Here is a 21,005-nt window from a genome sequence, read left to right on the forward strand (position 1 = left end):
TTTGTACTCACCTTATTTCATTGCAGTGTCCAGGAACATCGCCCTGCAGGCTCCTGTGTGCTTAGATTCAAAACATGAAAAATATAGGAAATATTTCTACCTCCTAATAACAGGTCACCTTCAAGGCATGTTTGTAGCCTCTTAAATGTCTGCTTCCATAAATTAAACAGGAGTGTTGACCCCATAGCTGGTTTGTGTAACCTTAGACTTTGTTTTGGGAGGCATCTACATGCTGGTAAAAAATAGTCAATTAATCTCACTTAGAAGGGGCACAAGGGAACGTGGGGTTTTTATTGTATTTTATACCTGGCTTTGTTCTTAAAGGGCTGTATGATACTGGGCAACTTGGTATCAAATCTAAAAAAATTCAGCAGGTAGAAGTTTGAAGACAAGCTGTGTCATCTACCCCTGAGTTTTCCCAGACCTGTGCCATGAGCACTCCTTCTTTCCTCCCTCTCTCCAGTATTTCTTTCCAAGGTTATTAAGTTAAATCAATTCCAGCCTTTCCATAGCCTGATGCTTCCCATTTTGTCTCTTCCCTGGCTTTCTGTGGCCCATCCTACAAGAGTATCCTTGTCTCCATCTTCACCAGCTCCTCCTATGAAGCGACTGGTAAGAAAAATGATTCTTCTAAATAAAGATAATAAAGTAGATCTAATCTAAGACAAATGCCTGGTGAGCAGAGGACTGGTCTTGCTGTTGCATTATATTTGATTTTTTATATTAAACTCTGTATCTTTGTTTTTATAGAAGTATCTCTCTTTAAGCTTTGCATGTCGGCCAGGCTGGGTTAACAGATGCACGGTGACTGTGCCATGTTTTCCTTAATTTCTTAAATATCTATGCAGCTTTGTTTGCAGCCCTCATCATTATTTTCACTGTTCAAAGGTTGAAGAATTTATTTCTATCTTCCTTTTAATGTGCTTTGTAAGATCTAATCCAACTTTACTACTGGGAAGTCTTTTATTATTACACTTCCTTATCACTTTAAAAAGTAACCTAAACTGAGCTCTTTGTCATCATCTTTGTGCCTTCTGAATACCTAACATTTATTATTTTCAACGTGCTTATTTATTCCATTTGGCTGGAACACCTTTCTGCATTTTTATTCTCTTTTTGTTGAGGATACAAGCTTAAAATAGTTTAGGAATTTTTATTCAAGGAAGTTCCAAGCTTTCTACTTCTGACTGTAGGAATTCTTTACATTATATTCTAAACATTAGATGCACTGATTTCCTTCTTAATTGCAGAACTCTGTGTTATGTGTCCTTCATTTTATCTGTTCATATTCCTTAATTTCACATAGGCCATTAAAAATGCATATTTGTTTCCTGAAAACCATCTTGAAGGTATATTTTCAATCTGGACTTCACCATTTCCCTGATAGCAGGGAAATTTTATTAAAACATTAAAGCATTGATTAAGAGGTTCTGTTCCTATTGAAAGGTACTGTTCCTAATTCTTTTTCTTTTTCCCTGGGGGAATTAGTCACACTGCAGTCATTTTCTGAAGAAGAAGGTAAAAACACGGATAAAATCAGTTTGAAATCAAGGATAAGTCATTATTAAAATACATTATACTGTGGCTATGAGGCTTATTGGTAATAAGAATGTGCCATTCTGCCTTAATCTCTCCCATAATAAATTTGGGAACTGATTTTGCCCTGTGTAATTCCCAGCACAGCCTCGGGCTCAGTGGTCAGGAGGTGCTTCTGTGGATGTGATAAATCCTGTCCATTTTTGTCCCACTCAAACCTTTCCCATCCAGCAGCAAGAATTCCGATTCAGATTCCAGGAACATTTCATTTGGCATCTTTTGTCCTGCTCAGGGCACTGTCAGGTGCAGTCCCCCAGGAATACAGGACCTTTGGGGCTCTCTTATTTAGGGAAGCAGGATGTGGTTCTTGGATGACGATCCCGGTAAAACACTCATTTTCTTCTTCCAAGGTCCCCATTCCTTGGGCTGATGCTTTCCTAGGAAGTGCTGTAGAAATAATAAGGTAATTTATACTTCTCCCTTTTTCCATTCTCAACTCCAAATGGTTTTCCTAATGTGCCAATCCTCACATCTCAGCTGTGAGCTTTACTTCTTACATTGCTTTTTTGTTAATATAAGTGAGCCTGTCAGAGAAATCCTTGGAAGGGATGTGAAAAGAGGGCGAGGTCCTTGCTCTCTATTCCCTGAAATGATGTTGAACAGTCTTTGTCAGTATTAAAACTTACATTTTTTATTTTCTCAGCTCCCCTAGAACCTGCTTTTTGTCACTTCTCTGAGTACAAAGCCGTGCCTGTAAGGTGAGATGGATGAAAAAATCAAACTATGGAGACCTCCCTATTTCAAGATAGTACCTGTCAGTATTGATACTTTTTTTCCTGTTCCTGGCCATGTTTTTGTGGCAAATTGTGAAAACTCATCTATTTGTGGTAGATAGGTGGCTTTTCCAGGTGAGTTCACCCAATTTCTATGGACTCTTCAAACATCTGATTTTTCTTATGAGTAGATCTCAATGAAGAAGTTTAAATGAATAAATTTAAATGAATATTCCTCCCAGCTTTCTCTAACTCCTTCTATTTTTATCTCTTAACTGTAAAACACCACAAGTGCAAACTGGATTAGAGATGCATTTCTCATGTGAATAAATACAGGTATTTATTGTTGCATCTGTTGCAGCAGATGTGAAATTTTGTGAACCAAACCTGCTGCCCAATGAGTAAAACCCCTGTACCATGTGCTCAGATGTGCACAAGCTGAATTTTAATTTATTTTTTTATTAATTTTATTTTTATTTATTTATTAATATATTAAGGTGAAACTTATTTATGAGGAAAGTCTTTTACTGACTTTGCCAATAGAAAACCACCTCTGTGGAGAGTCTAAATTGTGGTTCCATGAGACACATATTGAATTTTTTTTTTTGTTATCATTCTGATGAAAACCTTTATTGATCTTCTGCTATTTCAGTTTGAACTGAAGACAAAGTTGGCCACTTTATGCTGAGAAGAATCCAAGAGGAAATAAAAGGGTTGCTTGAAAATCCAAATGAGAGAAAGGTAAAGCCAAAAGTTTTTGCCATTAGACTAATTGCAATGGAATTGTGGTTGGTGAATGTGCCCTGTGCCTTTCCCAGAAATAGCAGGCAGGGGCAGGTGCTGACATGCTGAAAAGTGTAATTCTGTTCATCTCAACCTGCTGTTTCTGACTTTGGCTGGTGCAAAATGAGATTTCTACAGGCTCCATAACACCAAGGTAAATTTGAGGCTCTTTGTTAGTCGTGAGGAACGAGACTGTGTAAAAATTCACCTGAATTCTCTTGGTGCTTATTGATTTTACTTTGGTTTGCTTCCGGGGCCCATCTTCACCTGCCACAAAAATCCAAGTGTTCCTCTCGTTTTCTCTTCAAAAATTAAGAGTTTTGAACCATGCAGCTTCCAAACCTGCTTTCCTATATATAAAAGAAAATAAAAATCATTGTTTTTTCTGTTACTCTGTAAATGCTTCTTAGAGAAACAGGTTTACTGCCTATGTGAGTAAGTATAAAACTGACTGTTTAGAAGTTTTACTTTTGATAGCTCTAAAGAGAATAAACTGGAGAACAAATCCAAGTTAGTTACCCACTGCAAAAATGCCCCTTTTTAATTCTTTTTGAGATGAGGTGAAGGGTTAGGAACCTACAGTGTCGATGGTATGGATTATGTCTGCTTGGTGTTGGGGGTTGCTTTATAATAGATTTTTAAATACAGCTGTTTGTCAATGTTTTCACTTCTTGGTGACATCAGTGGTAACAAAAAGCTCAGAGTTCATTTTTTGGTCTGCTGGCAAAACTGATGTCTTGGAATAATCCACTAAGTTTGTCTTGTATTGTAAATCCCATCTTAATAAAATATTTTTTCATGGAATAAGGAAATGAAAGTTAGATGTTCCTTCATGGAATGTTTGTGAGCTTTTACACCGTTAAGAAAATATTTTCTCCACAACACCAAGTGAGTCTTTCTGCACAGTTGATGTGAGTTTTACATTTAAAAAGCTCTTTACTCCTTGGACCAGCTTCCCCTTTGTGGTTAGGAGGCATCTTTTGGTTGATTTGATCCAGAAGAAATCTTGGTATCGTCTACTTTAAGCTTTGTCTACCATCCCCCTGCTCATTGCTGAGGAAATTCATAACTTTTACATGTCTGCTCTTTCTCCAGTAGCTGTTGGATGCATTCTTGAGGAGGAAAGCACAACAGAAGGGAGCATTTAAAATCCTGAGAGGCTCTAAATGCCTGGCAGTCAGACAATATCAATTATACATGCCTCTGTGTGTTTAGAAACTCAATAAAACCCTTCCATTTCTCAGTGGTCCAGAGGAACAGCTTGTTCTGTAAAAGGCATTTTCTAACTATAGACAGGTATCAATTGCTTTATTGACTGGATTGATTCCTTCCTCTGCTAATGCAGCTGCACCTCCTGCTGAGGTGACTCTGACCTATAACTTCACATCTGTGCTGCAGGGGGTGAAGAAAACTTGGTTTTCCCCAGTGCTGTCAGTGTTGTTTCCATCACCCTAGAAAAAGTTCCCTGATTTCTTCACTTGCTCAGCACACCACTCCACATTCTCTTTTTTCCATGGGCCATATTGTGAGGGCGAAGGCAGTCACTCACTCCTGGATACTCACCAGGAGTCATTTCTGTCTCTGACCACAAATTGAATTTGTTCAGAGGCTGATGAGCTTTATATCTCTGTGGTGACCCACACACTGGGATGAGCTCTGGGCTTTCCCTGACCAGGAATCCTGTGCCAGAAGTGCCAGTGAGATTAAGCAGGTGGGAGGGACTCAAGTGCAGGTGAATTCCAGTCTTTACACTCAGTCCACCCACTCCCTTAAGGAGCAATGTAAAGTCAGCCTTGGAGTTTTAAACACTGACTTACAACTTCTGGTTTTAAAGGAATCAGAGGTCGGGAGATACTTGTAAATCACCCCAGCAGGAAGATACAGCATCACAATCTTAAGTTGATACAGGAAAGGAGTATTTTCTTGGCCAGAATATTTCCCTGCAGTGCTGTGGAACAGGGAAGTTGGGGAGGAATCCTAATGGAGAGACAGCAAGTAGTGAAGAGCTTCAGTCTCCAGTGGCTGCAGCTGGGAGATGGAGAGAGCCCCGAGCATGAAACTTTGCTGCATGCCTGGAGAAAGATGGATCTCTCCTATGTCCCACAGGCTGGAGAGGAGGGGGGAAGCACTCAGCCCTTTGGAATGGTGTGTGCTGTGTCTGCCAACAGCTGCTGCTCCTGAGTGTCATTAGCACCGGACTCGGATCCAGGAATGGGAAACACAGACGTGATTTCATTAATATTAAAGGCCTTGCTACAGGAGAGTTCTACGTGCTGACAAGATAACACACAGCTTTAATATAGCAAATTTCTTGAGCTGGTGGGGATTCTGGTGCCTTCGTTGTGGAAAACATTTGTTTTCAGTGTTTAAAATGGGCCCTGAGTGATATGGGAGTGAAATTCTGGTCCCTGTTTCCATCAAAGTACTTTTCTTACAAAAACTTAACCTCCCACCTCACTTTTTCAAACAAGTGCCCTCTCCTGATGCTGAGCATCAAGAGTTTCAACAGTAACAAGCATCACCACTTTCAGCTGGTTTTCAGAATAGACATTTACCGTGTGGTGTTTTACCCCCTTTCCCAGGACAGCTTGTTAATTAAAGTGGATCACTCAGGAGACCTGTCTGGAAGGAAGTCTGGGTGGGAGAGGAGGTGCAAACCCAGGGGACCAACACCAAGCACAACCAGCTGTTCTTTTGAAAGGGAGGAGTTAAAAATCCAAGCTGAAAAGGACAAAGAAAGGGGGGGGGGAATCTTGATGCTGGAAAATGAGAAGCTGCTTATCAGAGGAAATGTGGAGGTGTGATGTCAGGGTACAGCAGTTTTCTTTTCAGTGCCTGTGCTTCCTCCAAAGCAGTTTGACTTTTGAAATATAGAAAAGAAAGGTGGCTTGTTGCTTATTTTCTCTACTGGAAGAGATGGAATGGGAAGAGGGGGCAGGTTTTGATGTTGCAGGAGTACAAGGTTTCCCTTAATATCCATTGGTATTGAAAACAGCCTGAAATGACTTTTTTATTAGTAAAAAAATAACTAATGTGATCCTTTGGTATTCCCATTAGGAAGGAAGCATATGGAGTCAATGCCAGCTGTGTATTTCTAGTGGCATAAGGAAAAACATGATGGTGGTGGTAGTGAAGATTCTTCCTGGAAAAACAGTGGGGGGTGCACGTAAGATATCCTAATGCTTCCATGTTTTCCAGGGATGTGAGTTTGCAGGCCACAATCCTGCTATGGGGCTAAGGGGGATGGATAGATTTTTATTGGGATTTTTTTTCTCTAGCAGGGCAAATCCGAAGAACTGAGTTTTTGTGGTTCCTGCAAAGTCAGTGGTAGGGATCTCCCTGGGAATAAGTGCTTGGAACTGTGCTGGGGCCTGATCAGCAGTAGGTCACTGAACCTCTGCCCCAGTGCAAAATGAACAACTTTATTTAGAGAGATGGGATGTTTCAGCAAGTCACCATCACTGTCACAACCTGCAGAGCTCTCCAGTGCTGCGGGTGTCACTGGAATTGTGCTCTGGGAAAGCCTACCCCCTGGAACAGCTCTGTGAACCTCCAAGTCCCTCAGAGCCTGCAGAGCTGGCCCAGACACACAGTGCAGACAAAGCACTGCCACAGTCCATTTGTGCCAGGGTTTCCTGGTCCTGAGTGCACCCAGATATGGCCTAAAATGAGCCATTGTTACAACACTGACAAAAGGCACGGGGGTAAAAATCACGTTATTTCCTCTGGAAAGAAAAGGGTGCTATTTTTAATCATTTTTTTCCCCCAATCTTTCTATTTTATTCTACTGGTGTTTATAGTAGAGAGCACAATGCTTCTTGTTACGATTGTTCTTTGTGTGACTGGGATATAAGTAGATGTTCCTCAGCAGATTGTCTGGGATACAGAGGCCAGAGAGATTATGCTGCAGGAAGTTCTAAAAAAAAAAAAAAGCCTTACACAATCCCCTCCACTCCTCCCCACCAAATAAAAAAAAAAAGCCATAACCCAAACAAAAAACCTAGAAGAGTGTCACAGTTCCCATGTGGAAATTTATTTTACCCTTTGGAATGTAGGTTGTATTTTGTTAGGATTCTCTTTTTTTTTAAAGGGGTCACTTCTTCTTGGAAAATCAGATTTACTCCAGAGCTGAGGGGTTGGATTTTGATTGCTAAAAATCAGAAAAGGAAAATAATAAGACAGTAAAAGGAAATCTGCCCCTGTCAGCATTTTTTTTTGCTTTTTGGTGGGGAGTGGTTGTCAGGGTTTGTGTTTCAGTTCTCCTGTGGAGCCAAACAGATCCTTGTGACTCCACAGCACCCCAGCCCTCAGGAGGGCTTTCCGCATGCTTTAGGCTGGAATTACTGCTGAAAGACGTTGGCTTTGCCCTCTTTGCTTTTATTTTCATTTCTCCCATGTGATGGCACAAAGCAGCAGCGTGGCCTGCAGGAGAACAGGTCAGGAAACAAAACTGAGTAAGCATTTGTGGAAATTTTAGTGGCTTCAACTGATTTGGGGAGAGGTAGAAAATCTTAAATTGTCTGCTCATTTCTACTTAATAACCAAATATGTCTTCCAGCAACACAGTCTTGCTGGTGAAAGAGTTGTTTTGGGCCACACCTCCCAGCTCATCTCTGGATAAGGGAAAAATCTCATGAACAGCAAAGGTGGAATTCTTAAAAATTACTATAAGAAATGTGTGCTTGGCCTGAAACGAGTCTGAGGGAAATAATAGATCCCTCGTGTGTTTGAGAAGTGATTTATGTACAGTAAATAAAAAATAATACACACTTGGGATGTGCTGGTGTATTATCACCAAGACAAATTAACAGCTCCCCTTGCTCTTTACTTCCCCCACCTTCACTTGTGGTCATCTTGATCTTCCCTCCCCTTCTGCTCCCACTGATCCTCTCCAAAATGGCTGGAAAGAGCTTCTGTTGTGGTGTGGAGTGTTTTCCTGAGATTATTGCTACTATTTTAGCAAGTTGAATAGATTTACTGAATGCTCAGGACTTTTTGATCTGGACTTTACAAGCCTTGGACCCTGTTCAAGAGTAAGTGGCCAGGAGAGAGGAGAGAGATTGTTCCCTGTCACTTGAAACAAACTTTTATTCATTTCTGGTTCTGTGAAACCAGAGATTGGTTAAGGATTAAAAAAAAAATCACAAATACTTTATCAAGTAGGTCCTGCTGCCTCAACCCTTTGTTCTTATTTATGCCAAGTGAATTGTATTCACGACCACGTATACCCAAATTACAAATAATTTATCAAGTTGTGATCTTTTCCATTATTTTACAGGATGTGTGCTGAAGGAAATAGCAGAGCTGAAGGCCTGGGTTGAATGGGTGATGTCTGAAAGGAGCTCCTGGTGGTGAGTGGGGTTGGAATGAAACTCAGAGAAAGGGAAGTAGATTTTCAGCATCTCTGTGCCATTGTTTAGATGTTGTGTTTTTACTGAGGTTTTGATAAAACTATTATTTAAAAAAAAAAGCTAAAATCTTAAAACATCATGAAAACTGCTTGCTGTCTGCAAGATGATTTGCAGAAGTAGACAAATTTGCTGTGCAGTTTCTTTGGATAGTTTTGTGCTCCCTTTTGAGAAGCCTTCAGAAATCTCATCTACAGACTTGGATCCTTTATCCTAAAACTTGGCCATTCCAGAATTTCTTTTGCCTGAGGAATTCACAGCTTTTTGCAGGCCTTGTAGGAGTTTTCTTTGTCAAGATACAGGCCTTGTGAGAATGGAGTTGAAAGTAGGATGAGTGCTGGAAGGTTCTTGCTGTATCTGGACATTCCCCACATGGCTTTCCTGCCCCTTCAGCTGCCAGGAATAGCAGGGGATGGAAATTCCTTTGGGATGTGGCAGCTGTGTCCTGAAGAGAGGAGTTATAGTTCACAGAAACATTTTCCTGAGTGGATTTTCTTTTCATTTAGTGTCACATTGAGCGTGTTCACAGGTAACCAGTGCAGGGCTCAGCTGTGTGGCCTCACATGGAGTCTGGCTCACGTTTTGGAATTACTGGCTCTGCTTTAGTGGGACGTGGGAACACAGTTGGCTTTGGTGTGGAACTGCCTGTGATGTGTCTAAAAGAGGCTGTGGCATAAAACTGAGCAGCTTTTTCCAAGTCACTCTTTATATGAAGTTGAATATTCTGCAGTAGTGTGGCTGGCTGGAAACAGTATTCCTGGGCAACACTGGGCTGCCTTTGAGTGGGAAAGGGAGGGAAGGGAGCTGTGTGAGCAGCAGGGCCTGTGAGCCAGTTCTCAGGGGCAGGAACAAGCTGGGGCAGACAAACAGGTACCCAGCCTGCTCCCTGAGGAGAGTTAAACTCAGCCTCAGCTTGCTAGGCCTGAATTAAATCAGCATTAACAGAGTATGAGGAGAAGGAAGGTTTCACCCAGGAATAAACTATGGATCCAGTTAACAGGCAAGGGATATAGGAAATTCTCACCGAGGAAATGAAGTTAACTGAACAGGGATTTAAAAGAAGTAATTTTATGAACCGTTAATAGGTGTTTCTTGATATTTTGCAGTGACGGGATCAGCAGGCCCTGTGCGTCGGTCAGCTGGGCCTCAGCACTGTGGGCTGACGCTCTGCTGTGTAACGTTTGGAGTTGCTCCTTTTTCTCAGAAAACTCAGAGTTCAAAGCCCCAAACTGGATTTCAAGGGCTTTGTTCCCTCACGCCAGCTGTTTGTGTGGCCCCTTCAGCGTCAGGTCTGAGGCCTCATTGCTCGAGTGGCTGCGATGGCGCCCTCGGCAATCCCAGTTCCTCAGGGATAAAGGTGTTGCTGGACCGAGCTCCCCAGAGCAGAGCTTCATCAGCACGAGACACAAAAAGCTGATTTTTTTCCTTTGTTTGCTTTTACTACTTATCACAAATGTAATTTATGTATCTCCTATCCGTTTCAGAAAGTGTGGGATGGTGTGAAACAGGCCTTAAAAATACGGCGAGCGACCAGCAGCCTTTCCTGAGAACCAGGTGCCCGTGGAAGTGTGGAAGCCTGCGTGTAAAATCCGAATTGTGTGGAAACAAGATGGTTTGTAGCAATTCATTATCCTGGCAACTAGAATTTCCTGGTTGTGCTGGTAGTGTGGTTACTTACTGTTAGTTGGTAACCTGCCTAATCCTACTAACCTTCTTATTGTAACCTGCCTAACTATTGTTAGTAATCGGCTTTGGTTACTAAGCCCTAACTATTAGTAGCAAGTTTTGAGCTGGGCAGGTGCAAATACACTTGTTTTTAGTCCTGTTGACAACTGGCTTTTGCTTGTACCGTTTGTGCTCATCAAATTAAACATGGTCTCAATTAAATCAAATTAAACATGGTGTTAATTATCAGGAAATAACAATATTTCTTGCCAGTTAACACGTGCCTTCTGTTGTGCTACAGCCACCGAGGCATGTGGGGGATTGTCCCGTGTGGATAATCCTGGGATGCAGGTCTGTGACACACGGATCATAACTGGACAGAATTAAAAGGGGTGAAGTCCTGCTTGTCCCTGTCATCTCCTAACCTTCACCCCCTTTTGCTGGGAGAATGGATGAGTTAATTTGACTCAATCAAAGGGCTTGAAAAACGAGGAAGAAAAGGAAGGATTGGGAGGACAGAGCTTGTGCTCCTTGGGCACAGACAGGCTGTTTGATGTGCTCAGCTGTCTGTGGAAGGATTTAAACAGTGGTGCTTACTCTGAGTGTGCAGAGATGCCCAGCAGGACTGGGCTGAGGGTTTGTTGGTGTGTTTGTGCACACTCAGCACAGTGGAAACCTCTTAATGCTGTTATTCCTTAACAAAGCTATCTAAAACACTAGATCAGGTCCTATAACTTTGTGTCTGTGTGGTTTGCCTTGCCCAGTGATCCCTGATTTCTCTGCCCCATCTGACTGCTGGGTGTTTGTAGTACAAAGTAGGGACAGGAATTTTTCTGATACTGTTTGTAAGTCTAAGTTCTGATCTGTCATTCCTCAAATACCTGAAATTCCTACTGAAGAAAGAAGCAATTCTGAGTTTTGCAGGAGCATGCAAGGGCTTTCTTTTTTTTTTTCTTTTAACCAAAAAATTATACAACCAGAGATGTAAGACTGTAATTCCACTGAAGGTGAGGAAGGTCTTTTGTTATTCTCTTCATCTGTAAAAGATAATGATGTAATAATTTTTTCCTCAAATGAAAAGAGGATGTAACCTCCTGCTTGATATTGTGATAATTATGCACACGAGGAGATGGTTTCTAGAGGAAACATTATTTTAAATACAAAGAATGCTTGAAAAAGCACAATATCCAAAACTTCTGGCTTCTTATTTCAAAAATAAATATGTATAATTATTATAGAGAAACACTCTTCCTGCACTTGGAATTTATTATTTAATACTAGAGCCTACATGCAAAGTTATCCCCTTCTTCCCATGTGGTATTTTTAATCCTTTCTCCAGATGCACCTTTCTCATTTTCTTTGCAAATTTTTGAACATGTTTCTACTTTTGTGCTCTGGCCATTAATTAAAATATTAAAGACAGAATATTCAATAATCTGTGAGAAACTTTCCTATTCATCTCCCTCCTGCGGCCTCCCTGAAAGCACAAACTCATCAGCATTTCTCCTTTAATGAGCTTTTTACCTCAAAATGCTTCTACTGTAATTTGCCAAAATCTTTCACCTGGATTTCGATTTTCACGTGGAAGTTACTGGTTCTTTTCTTTAAATATAGTTATTTTCTTTAAATTTTTCTGGTTTGTCTACATGTTCCTCTCCTTTGTTTGAAGTATTTTTTACTTTGCTTCACGAGGTTTAATTCACCTTGACCCGTCAGTCTCCGTTTCTATTCTGTCATCTCTGATTTTTCTTCGCTTTCTTTCCTTTCTAATGCCTTGCTGGAATGTTTATCCCTTTATGTTTGTAATGCAATTGCTGAACAGGTTTGTTGTTTTTTTTTTTCCTACCTAAATCTCATTATCCTTCCACTTTGAAAAGCTGATTTCCATAAGTGGTTCCTTTAATATCTCCGAGTTTGATCTCCCCTCTCTTTCCCAAATTAAAGAATCCTGGTGTATATTGTCATGTGAAAACTAAAGTACCTTCCTGTATTAAAACCATTTATATTTGATCATTCTTGTTGCCTTTTTCCAGTCACATAATTCCCTGTTAAGATGGGAGGAGCAGGAATGCAGTATTCAGGATGGAACTGTGCTTTTCCCCCAGTTTCATAGTTTGGGAATATATTTTACCCTCACATGCATTTAGTTGCACTGATTAAAACTGAACTATATCTTCTTCCATCACTGCCATCAGGCTGGAAATCCAAGTAAACTACATCCATTGGATCTCTTTATTCCACATGATTCTGCTTGACTTTTTCAAAAATGCTAAAAAAAAAAAGCTGACTTACAACCTCCAGAAGGTTATAGCATATTTTATATCATATTTCAGTGTTCATTAATTCTGTTACTGTTAAGGTTAATATGAAAAAACTTCAGTGAAAAACTCAATCCAAATTATACATAGATCCTCAACTGCATCTTCTAAAACCTTAAAAAGCACTGATTTTGCTACTTTCAGTTCAAAGGAGTTTTAGTAGTACTTTTATTCCCTATTTTAATAATTCAACAATTGTATATTCGTTCTTTTAGAACACTTAATCCAGTGCTGTCAGATCTTAGAAACACATTGATTGTTTTTCTGATTTGAAATCTCTTCCAATAATCTGAGAAAAGCCATAACTCACAGCTCCTCTGCCTTCTTTCAGAAAAAGATTTAATTTCCTAAAGAGACAAGTCCCAGTAATGTGTGATTATTAACTGGACAACTCTTCAGAATTACAAAATGCTCACGAAGACAAGCAAACCGACCTTGAGTTTGGATTGTGGGGCTGCCAGGTATAAGTAGAGATTGTAAACTGTGATTTTTTTCCTTGTGAAGTAATGATTAACATTTTCAGTATTTTCATTAATTATTAATTAATATTTTATTCAAGTGTTTTTTTTAAAAAAGTTTCAATTTCACATTAGTTATGCTCACATTTCAGAAATAAATAAAAGCAATGACGTTTAAAAAAAACTTTCAAACACTGAGAGACTGTGTAACAAAGTAAGGAGGAAGAAACAATAACAGGTTTTCTGTGCATATGATGTTTCCCAGCACTGTGTGTGTCACGTTAGCAAGAAAGTCAGTCATAGGAGAAGGAAAAAAACAACCCCCAAACCTTTTATTTCCATTCTTTGTTGTGTAGTAGCTGAAGCCCTGAGTAACCCGTGTGTAAGAAGAGGTACTACAGCACTTCTTGCCATACCTTGACACAACAAGAGCTACCTGAGGTAAAAAAGAGTGTCCCTGTAGTGGGATATAATGGCATTTACTGCTCCAAAATCTTTGCCAGCACGTGGAAAAAGCTGGATGTGAGACCTCAGTCCTTACACAGCACACGAGGTGTTGTTATTAAACAATGGTTGTCGTTTCTTTGTTAAGATCAGAGGTGCACTAATGCCACACAAGACTAGAATAAAGAAGTTTAATACAGAAGTAAATTATTTTCTTGGTGGAAACCAGTAACTTGAGCTTTCTTACTGGAGAACAAACCAAATTTCTGCACTGGGAGGACTCTGAAGCGAAGAGGTAAAAATTCACAGAATTTTGTATCCCTAGCAAAGCACCATTTTTTTTCTTTGATATCTGTTCCTCTTCCAGCAATGGAAGAGGTTCCTGAGCCCTGGGACCTCCTGTCAATTGGCTTCTTCATGGCTGGCTTTGTCTTCAGAATCATCACTTTCATACTCCTCATCCTCATACTGGGAGGCCCCCTCGGCCTCAGGGTCAGACTGACCTTCCTCCTCCTGCTCCGGGGAGCGCTCAGACCCAGAGCTGGGGCTGGAATGATCCTCCTCCTGCTCCTCTTCCTCCTGGGAATGGCCAAGTGACTGATCTGCCTTTGCTTCCTCTTCCTCCTCCTCCTGGGAATGGCCAGGGGACAAGCCTGCCTTTGCTTCCTCCTCCTCTTCCTCGCTGTTCCGGACAGAGGGTGGGCTGGACTTGGGCTCAGGAGCATCAGGGCTGGCTCTGGGCTCTTCCTCATCCTCCAGCTCACTGCACTGCTCATCTGGGGTGGAGATTTTGACACCTTTTCCCTTCTCTTCCTCCTCCTCCTCCTCCTCCCAGGACTGCTCAGAGTGGGGACTGTCCTCAGCTGCTCCCTCAAGGAATCCCCTTTCCCTCACTTTGATCTCGATGACTCTGAAAAGACAATTGGCAGGTGAGATTCTGTTTTCTGGGAAGGTACTTTTTAAAGCAGCCTCCTGTAATATAGGACAAATCCTGATATTCTTGGCTGGGGTGGAACTGGGAAAGGAAAAGGGACACACCAGAGTCTCTTTTATGCTAAAAAGTAACTCAACAGTATTGCTTATATATTCCAATTTTTTTAAATTTCTGCTTCCCTTTAAATCATAACACTTAATGGATATTGAAAACGAATTTTTATAAGGCTTATTTTAAAAAAATTGACTTGAAATTTTAAATCAGGTTTAAATTTAAACCTTCATCAGGTAATGACAAATGAAGTGACTTACTAGCAACCTGCCAGAATTTTTGGTGAAAGGAACAAAACAAAACAAAAAAATGGTTTTCTTCATTTTTCCTTGACATGCATTACATAACCAGTGCTCTCTTCCATTTTATGAAATAATATTTAATTCAGGAAGAACAATAAAAAACACATACTACCACTAACATTAGTAAAACAAACCACATAGTCAAACAGTTCCCTGGGAAATAATATAAATAATTTAAAAAAACACCCCAAATCTACACACTAAAAATGCCTTTCGAATTATTAGATGTGCAGTGGGTGAGAAAAACAAAAGCCTTCAGTAACCTCTACCTTTCTCTGGCATCAGTGGAGATGAAATCTTCAGCAGTGGAGCATTGGAGCACAATAGTTGTTTGTCCTTTCTTTGCAACAAACTCTGGGTTTATCCCCAGTGCTCTCAGTCTGTTGGAATAATGCTTTTCTGCAGCTATTCTGGCATTTTTCTGTGGAAAAACCACAATGGTTCTGTGTTATCTAATGCATTGAATGCCTGCCTTTTGATACTTTTCTTGATGTTTATCCTCTGTTTCATTAATTGCAGCTGACAAGTGGAATGATTATTCACTGCAGGTAAGAATGGCAAAGCAATACTTGAAAATTTTACATCAGATTTTCCTTTCCTGTGCTGGCAATTTTTGGTTGTGTTCAGAGCTCTGAACTGGACACACTTACAGTGGTTAGTCACAAAAATTAATAACATTTACATGGGGCAACAGAGATTGAAACAGAAACACTGGTCTAAAAAGTGTTTTTCAAGTGTCTCCTAAACATGTTTGACTACAAATGTCTTATTCAGCATCTGCAGCTAAGAATTGAGCAGTAACACAGAAACAAGGCAACCTGAGTGACTCTTTCAAAAAGCAAAGGCCTCTGTTTTACTCTTTCTTCCATTTCGTGGAACTCTTGTAAATATTCCTGCCTTCTCCGCTTCTCATCGTTCCTAAGGGAAGCAGAGCACAGGAGAAATTGTTACTAATTTATAATACAACAAGTGACTTTCTACAGCAGCTAAATTGCACATAACAAACTAAATATTGTCCCAGTTAAAGATAAATAAAAGGTAAGTACTGAACAACCCCGTCTCTGACGTTGTCACTTGGGCTAAGCAGAGACAGGTTTAACAGAGGCTGAGTTTGGATTCTTGGAGGTTTTGGGGATTTAAAAAAAAAAGAAAAAAATTGGATACTTGGGGGTTTTTAAATGCTGATTTCACACAGATCTTCCAGCTGCTCTAAGCAAAATTAAACAGAGTACACCACAGGATGCAAATAGCATTAAATAAAAATCAGTGCTTTTAAAGTTTGGTGAGAATCCTGCTGCTTTAGCGGTTGATCTCCCATAGAACACTTTATTCCTAGCTGGCTTTTCAGAGGACCAGTCAATAGAGCAGGATGATGAAACTTGATTCATCAACTGAAATGGTCAGTTGGATCACAGCAAGCACTGGATAATCCAGGTAGGATGGGTGGTAATCCTCAGTGTGTGACAGACACCTCACTGGGTCAAGGATGAGATCCAGGGGGCATTTTACACTCCTGTCTCCTCCTGCCTCTCTCCCTGCCCATCTCTGAATTCCTGGGACGTGGCGGCTGTGCATCAAGGCAAGTTATTCCCCATTTTAGGGAGTGAACTTCCTTGTTGCTCCTTGCTTGGAAGAGCACTTGCCCTAACAGACCTCGTTCCCCAACTGCTGAAATGAGCATTATCAGGTTAAGCCTTTGGAGCAGCCCCAGAGCATCAGCACCAGGGAAATAATCTTGCTTTTGTAATGGCATCATTTTATGAGCAGACAAGAATTAAGCCACCAGTGTTTTACAGAGCTCCTCAAATCTGATTAAGCTGAACACTGCAGTGTGAATTTTGCTGGTGAATGAACTCAAACCAAATCTGCACAAACACCCACTGTCTCTCTTCACTCTCCACCTACTCTGACTCCAATTGCTTTCTGCTTCTGTCCCGGAGCCAGCAGATCATCTCCAAGGACATATACATTATAAAGCTCCTGTTCCTAACAGAATGCCTGGTTACTGGAAATTAGGAGTCCTGTTTGCCCAGGAATCCTGCCCAGGCATGAAGCAGCAGGGGCAGAGCAGCCCGTGCCTCTCACCATCTCCACACAACAGCACCTGAAGCTGGTGATCCTCCCGCAGTGCCATCGTGCCAGGCCAGATCACAAACCTCACTAAAGACTCAAACAGGATTAATTTTTTTGTAAGATTAAAAAGAGCAAGAAGCAGAAATGGTTTTAGATCAGCCCCAGACACCAGGTCAAGCAGCAGTTGTGGGGTTAGATCTGTGTCAGAGAGCTGGAGCCACCTGGAGTGCCAGCTCCCAGCACTGGTGTCATTCCCTGCCTGCTGCTTCCCTCAGTCATATAGGAACAGTCTTTCAGTTGTATCTCTCCTACAGGTAACTTTGCATCCCACTCCTCCCAAACACCAGCAGCTTCCTGGGTAGCTGCTCTTACAGGTGTGAAGTTAAAATAATATTCGTGCTCCAATCTTCCCTCTCCAGTGGGGCCCGCAGGGACAAAGAAGTGACTTGTGGAATGTTCACTGCCCCAGTGTACCAGTATCCAGCTGTGCCAAGGCTATTCTGTAACTACACTGTTCCTTCTCCTTTGAATTGTTATAAATTTTTCCTCTTTAGCTGATGTGTTAATTGAGAAAACACAGGAGTCCCCTGTTAGCTAATCTGTAATACTCTAAGGTGGAATATATATTTCTATATATATGTTCTAATGACAATATTTCCCAGTTGAAACACTAAATTTGACCATTTTGACTATCTGCTTGCACAATGTTTAATTTATCACGTCATCATGTTAACTTAGATTATTTTTTTAGACATTGTATGTTTAACATACAATGCAATCCTGAACCTCCCATTCTCATTGTTGGATGAGAGGTTCTGGATTCAGGGGAATGCCACGAAATACCTGAATGTTTTTAATTTGGATTTAGACATCTGAGCAAGGCTCTGATGTGGGTCAATGGCCTCAGCCCGAGCCAGTACAATTTTCTGGAATTTTTTCTTTCTTTGTTTCTGCTTTGTTCTGTTCCTTTTTTGTTGTTCTTCCAGCTTTCTCTTTTCCTCAAGTGAATTCCTGGTGGGGAAAATAAACTAAGGCTGAATTCATATTAAATCAAGAGCACCACTTCAAAGGAAGCTTTGGCAAAGATGATTCCAAGGAGGAAAACGGGGTTGCCATGAGAGGACACAAAGTATGTGCCATTTTAAGGGATTCAGGATATCCTGGGAAACAGCAGTCATTCATCCCTTTCCTAGGGACATTCTGAGAAAAATATACTATTGTTTCTTCAACAATCATAAATTTAAAGTATTTTGGTTTATATTATTTTAAGTTTTACATTATAATTAAGCCCTTATATTAACAAATTCAGTCCTGTATTCACTGCACGGAAGAATTAACTACATGTGTAGAAATAAAAAAAAAAAAAAAAAATATCTACTTTTAAAGTACATATAAAGTAGAGCATCTCTAAGTAGTCACCTTAAGGCTTGTAGCCTTCGTCTAGTGGACTCTGTGTTTTTGGGAGACTTGGATTTTCCAGCTCCCAAGAGCTGGGAATTTGCACTTGAATGCCTCATTTGGGGTTTCCGTCTGGGAGAGGCGAATGGCCACCGGGTTTCCTTCAGCTTCTCTTCGTCCTCCTCAATGTCCTTCAGAATCTTGCCCTTGTTTGAGGGGATATATGAAGTCAGAAGGTTGAAGGGCTCACACACTGTGAGGTCTTTCACTTGCCTTTGCTGCAGGAGCCGTTTCTGGAATCTCTCATATAACCTTTCAAAGTCTGGAATGCAGGAGTTGATCCTGGGTTTGTGTTCTGTTTGCTTTGGGTCAGTGCTCTTGTGTTTCTTCGTTTTTTTGGTCTCTTTTAAGGCCAGCCTGCTGTTGGGGACAGAGGAATTACGCAGCATCTCCTCAGCTCTCATCCTGATCCTGATTTCCCTGTAGAGCTCCTCCTCCTTCAGCCTCTCATTAAAATCTGGGCTATAAACACACTTGGGGACCGGTTTTGCTCTGAACACTTTGGCCGGACTTTCAGGCACGGAAATGTCTCTTAACTGCATTTTCCTGATTTCATTCCTTTGCCTCTCTCGTTCGATGAATTTAAAGGGTTTCTGGGAAGCCAAGAGCTTGAGTTTGCTCCTCTCCTTCACAGACCTCCTGCGCTCCTCGTTCCGCTGCACGATGTCGTGGTAGAGCGGGAGGAAGACGGCGGCGGGCACCGGATTGGCCCGGAATTTTTTCTGGCACTCCGCTTCTTCCTCCAGCTGCTTCTTCAGTAAGTGATTCTCCAGTTCGATCTGTGACTTGGATTTAACGTTCTGTTCTTTCTTCTGAGCTTCTCTGATGGTCATCTGGAAAGGCTTGGGCACGGTGACTCTGGGGGACCACTCCTTGGGTTTCTTCCAGGCCTTCCTGCAGGTGGGCGAGACGGGGGGGCTGTCTGGGAGGCGGGAGATGTAGTCTTCCATGGAGAACCCATCCCACATCTTCTCAATCCGTTGCTTAGCCAACGAGGATGATCCGGTTTCACTCCCGTTTCCTTCAAATGCTAATTCCACGTCAGACACGTCGGATATAGTTGAGCCCAAGGGATCACTTAAGTCGGAGTCTGAAAAGGATTTGTGCAAGTTTAGAGGCTGATACGAGCTCCTGTCCCAAGTTGGCCTTGAAAAAAGGGGGGAAAAAAAGCTTGGTTTGAGCCAGTCCAACATTGGTGCAAAGCCAGTAATTTCACTTTAAGGAATCATTGCTAGAAACAAAAAGGACAGTGGCTGAGGGGGATGAGAAGGGAAAAGAGCAGCACTCTGGGCACTCACACCAGATCCCAGTTTTAGTGCTGATCACCAAGTCAGCACTTCCTAGGGAAAGGCCCTGTGCTTTCCTAAACATGCTGCCCAGTCCCTGCTGCACACCCTCCTCTGAACCTCACAGACTGTTAGCGAGGTGATGAGCATTTTTATTATTAAAACTGACTGTTCTTTGATCATCTGCTCACAGGAGACGGTGAGACGAACACTTTCCAGCCCCACAAACACAGCCTGCTGTTTTACAGCTCCCTGCAAAGCATCTGAGAATCTTCAGATAAAAAGTGCCCCCCCGACTTACCTACAAGACTTGAAAGAGGTGTCCCTTCTCTTGTCCAAGGGATGTGCTCCTCTTAAATGCAGTTTGTTCCGATACATACTTTCCAATTTTTTCATGGTCTCCAGGTGGGCATTCTTCAACTCTTCCAGCTTCAAGTAATACTCTTGATTTGAATTGCATATTTTGGAGAAGTCTATCCACTTGTCACAGTCTCCTTTTAGAGGGGGGGTCTGCGCTCTGTTGGTGTTTGAATCCAAATCAAAGCCATCCTGGAAAAGATGTTTGTAAAATTTTCTGTTAGAAGAAAGGGGAACGAGGTTCTTAAGGTTGCTTTATTCTAATTTAGTCTAATGGATGATACAAGTAACACCAAATAGAGTTAACCTGTATACAAATGTTACTGCAGAGCTCCGTGGAATAATCTTATTGCATATTAATTTATGTCCTGGGGGCCCTGTAAAAGCCTGTAAAAATTCCCAAGTCTGTCCTGTTATCAATATATTTATAACAGGAATTATGATCAAAAGGACTTACCAAAAGCAAAAACATAACTATTTTGTAAAGTGCAGTTTTTCCTTGATTACTATGCAGCTCTAAAAAAGCCTTTAGTTAAAAGCAAACAAAACCCCACCAGAACCTTCTCCGCCCCCCTTTGCCATAAGAATTCTAAAAATAAGTCATTAGAGATCTGGTGTATAAAAGTTTATTCCCATTTCCATAACTTACTGTGAGATGACAGGGATTCTGCACAGCTTATATGTCCAATACTGTTGGAACTACATATGCCACCCTATATATGACTCTCTGTATAAAACATATATATAACTATACTGCCAACACTGGCAGCTGTGTGCAGGTAATATTCTTTAAACATTTCTAAAGCTTACACAAGTCAGGGAAGTTACTAAAGTCAGGTTAACCTGCATTACAAAGGCTTCATTTTGTGCTTTAAAAAAAAAATAAAAAAATCACAGGGCAGTTTGTCTATCCTGAAGATTAGAATACAGCTTTTCCACACTGGAGCTACTTTAATAAGCTTTGACATTCCGACAGAAAGTCTTGTAGGTTTGCACAGCAAAAATCCCTTAACTCCGGCGTGGAAGAAACGAGTGGCCCAACGCAACGGGAATTCCACGATCACGGAGGGAAATTCAAAGCGTCGTTGGAGAACCCCCAGTGACGGGCATTATCCACCTCTCCCCGGATCTGTGTGTAAACCCCGCGGAGCGCTCCAAG

General features: G+C 41.3%; 1 long non-coding RNA gene across 1 annotated transcript in view; it reads left to right on the forward strand.

Annotated features, from left to right (window-relative positions):
• The window catches only part of LOC116784109, a 38,888-nt gene extending 18,482 nt beyond the window's left edge, over positions 1-20,406 (forward strand). The window contains exons 8-19 of the long non-coding RNA XR_004355959.1: positions 2,240-3,050; positions 4,188-4,388; positions 4,927-5,903; positions 6,150-6,258; positions 8,371-8,443; positions 9,985-10,112; positions 12,199-12,373; positions 12,815-12,944; positions 13,301-14,314; positions 15,192-15,220; positions 16,009-17,059; positions 17,165-20,406. This is a non-coding gene — a long non-coding RNA (uncharacterized LOC116784109). The remainder of the gene's footprint in view (positions 1-2,239; positions 3,051-4,187; positions 4,389-4,926; positions 5,904-6,149; positions 6,259-8,370; positions 8,444-9,984; positions 10,113-12,198; positions 12,374-12,814; positions 12,945-13,300; positions 14,315-15,191; positions 15,221-16,008; positions 17,060-17,164) is intronic.
• Positions 20,407-21,005: the final 599 nt, after the last annotated feature.

Source organism: Chiroxiphia lanceolata, chromosome 3 (assembly GCF_009829145.1).
Source record: "Chiroxiphia lanceolata isolate bChiLan1 chromosome 3, bChiLan1.pri, whole genome shotgun sequence".
NCBI classification, from domain to species: Eukaryota; Metazoa; Chordata; class Aves; order Passeriformes; family Pipridae; genus Chiroxiphia; species Chiroxiphia lanceolata.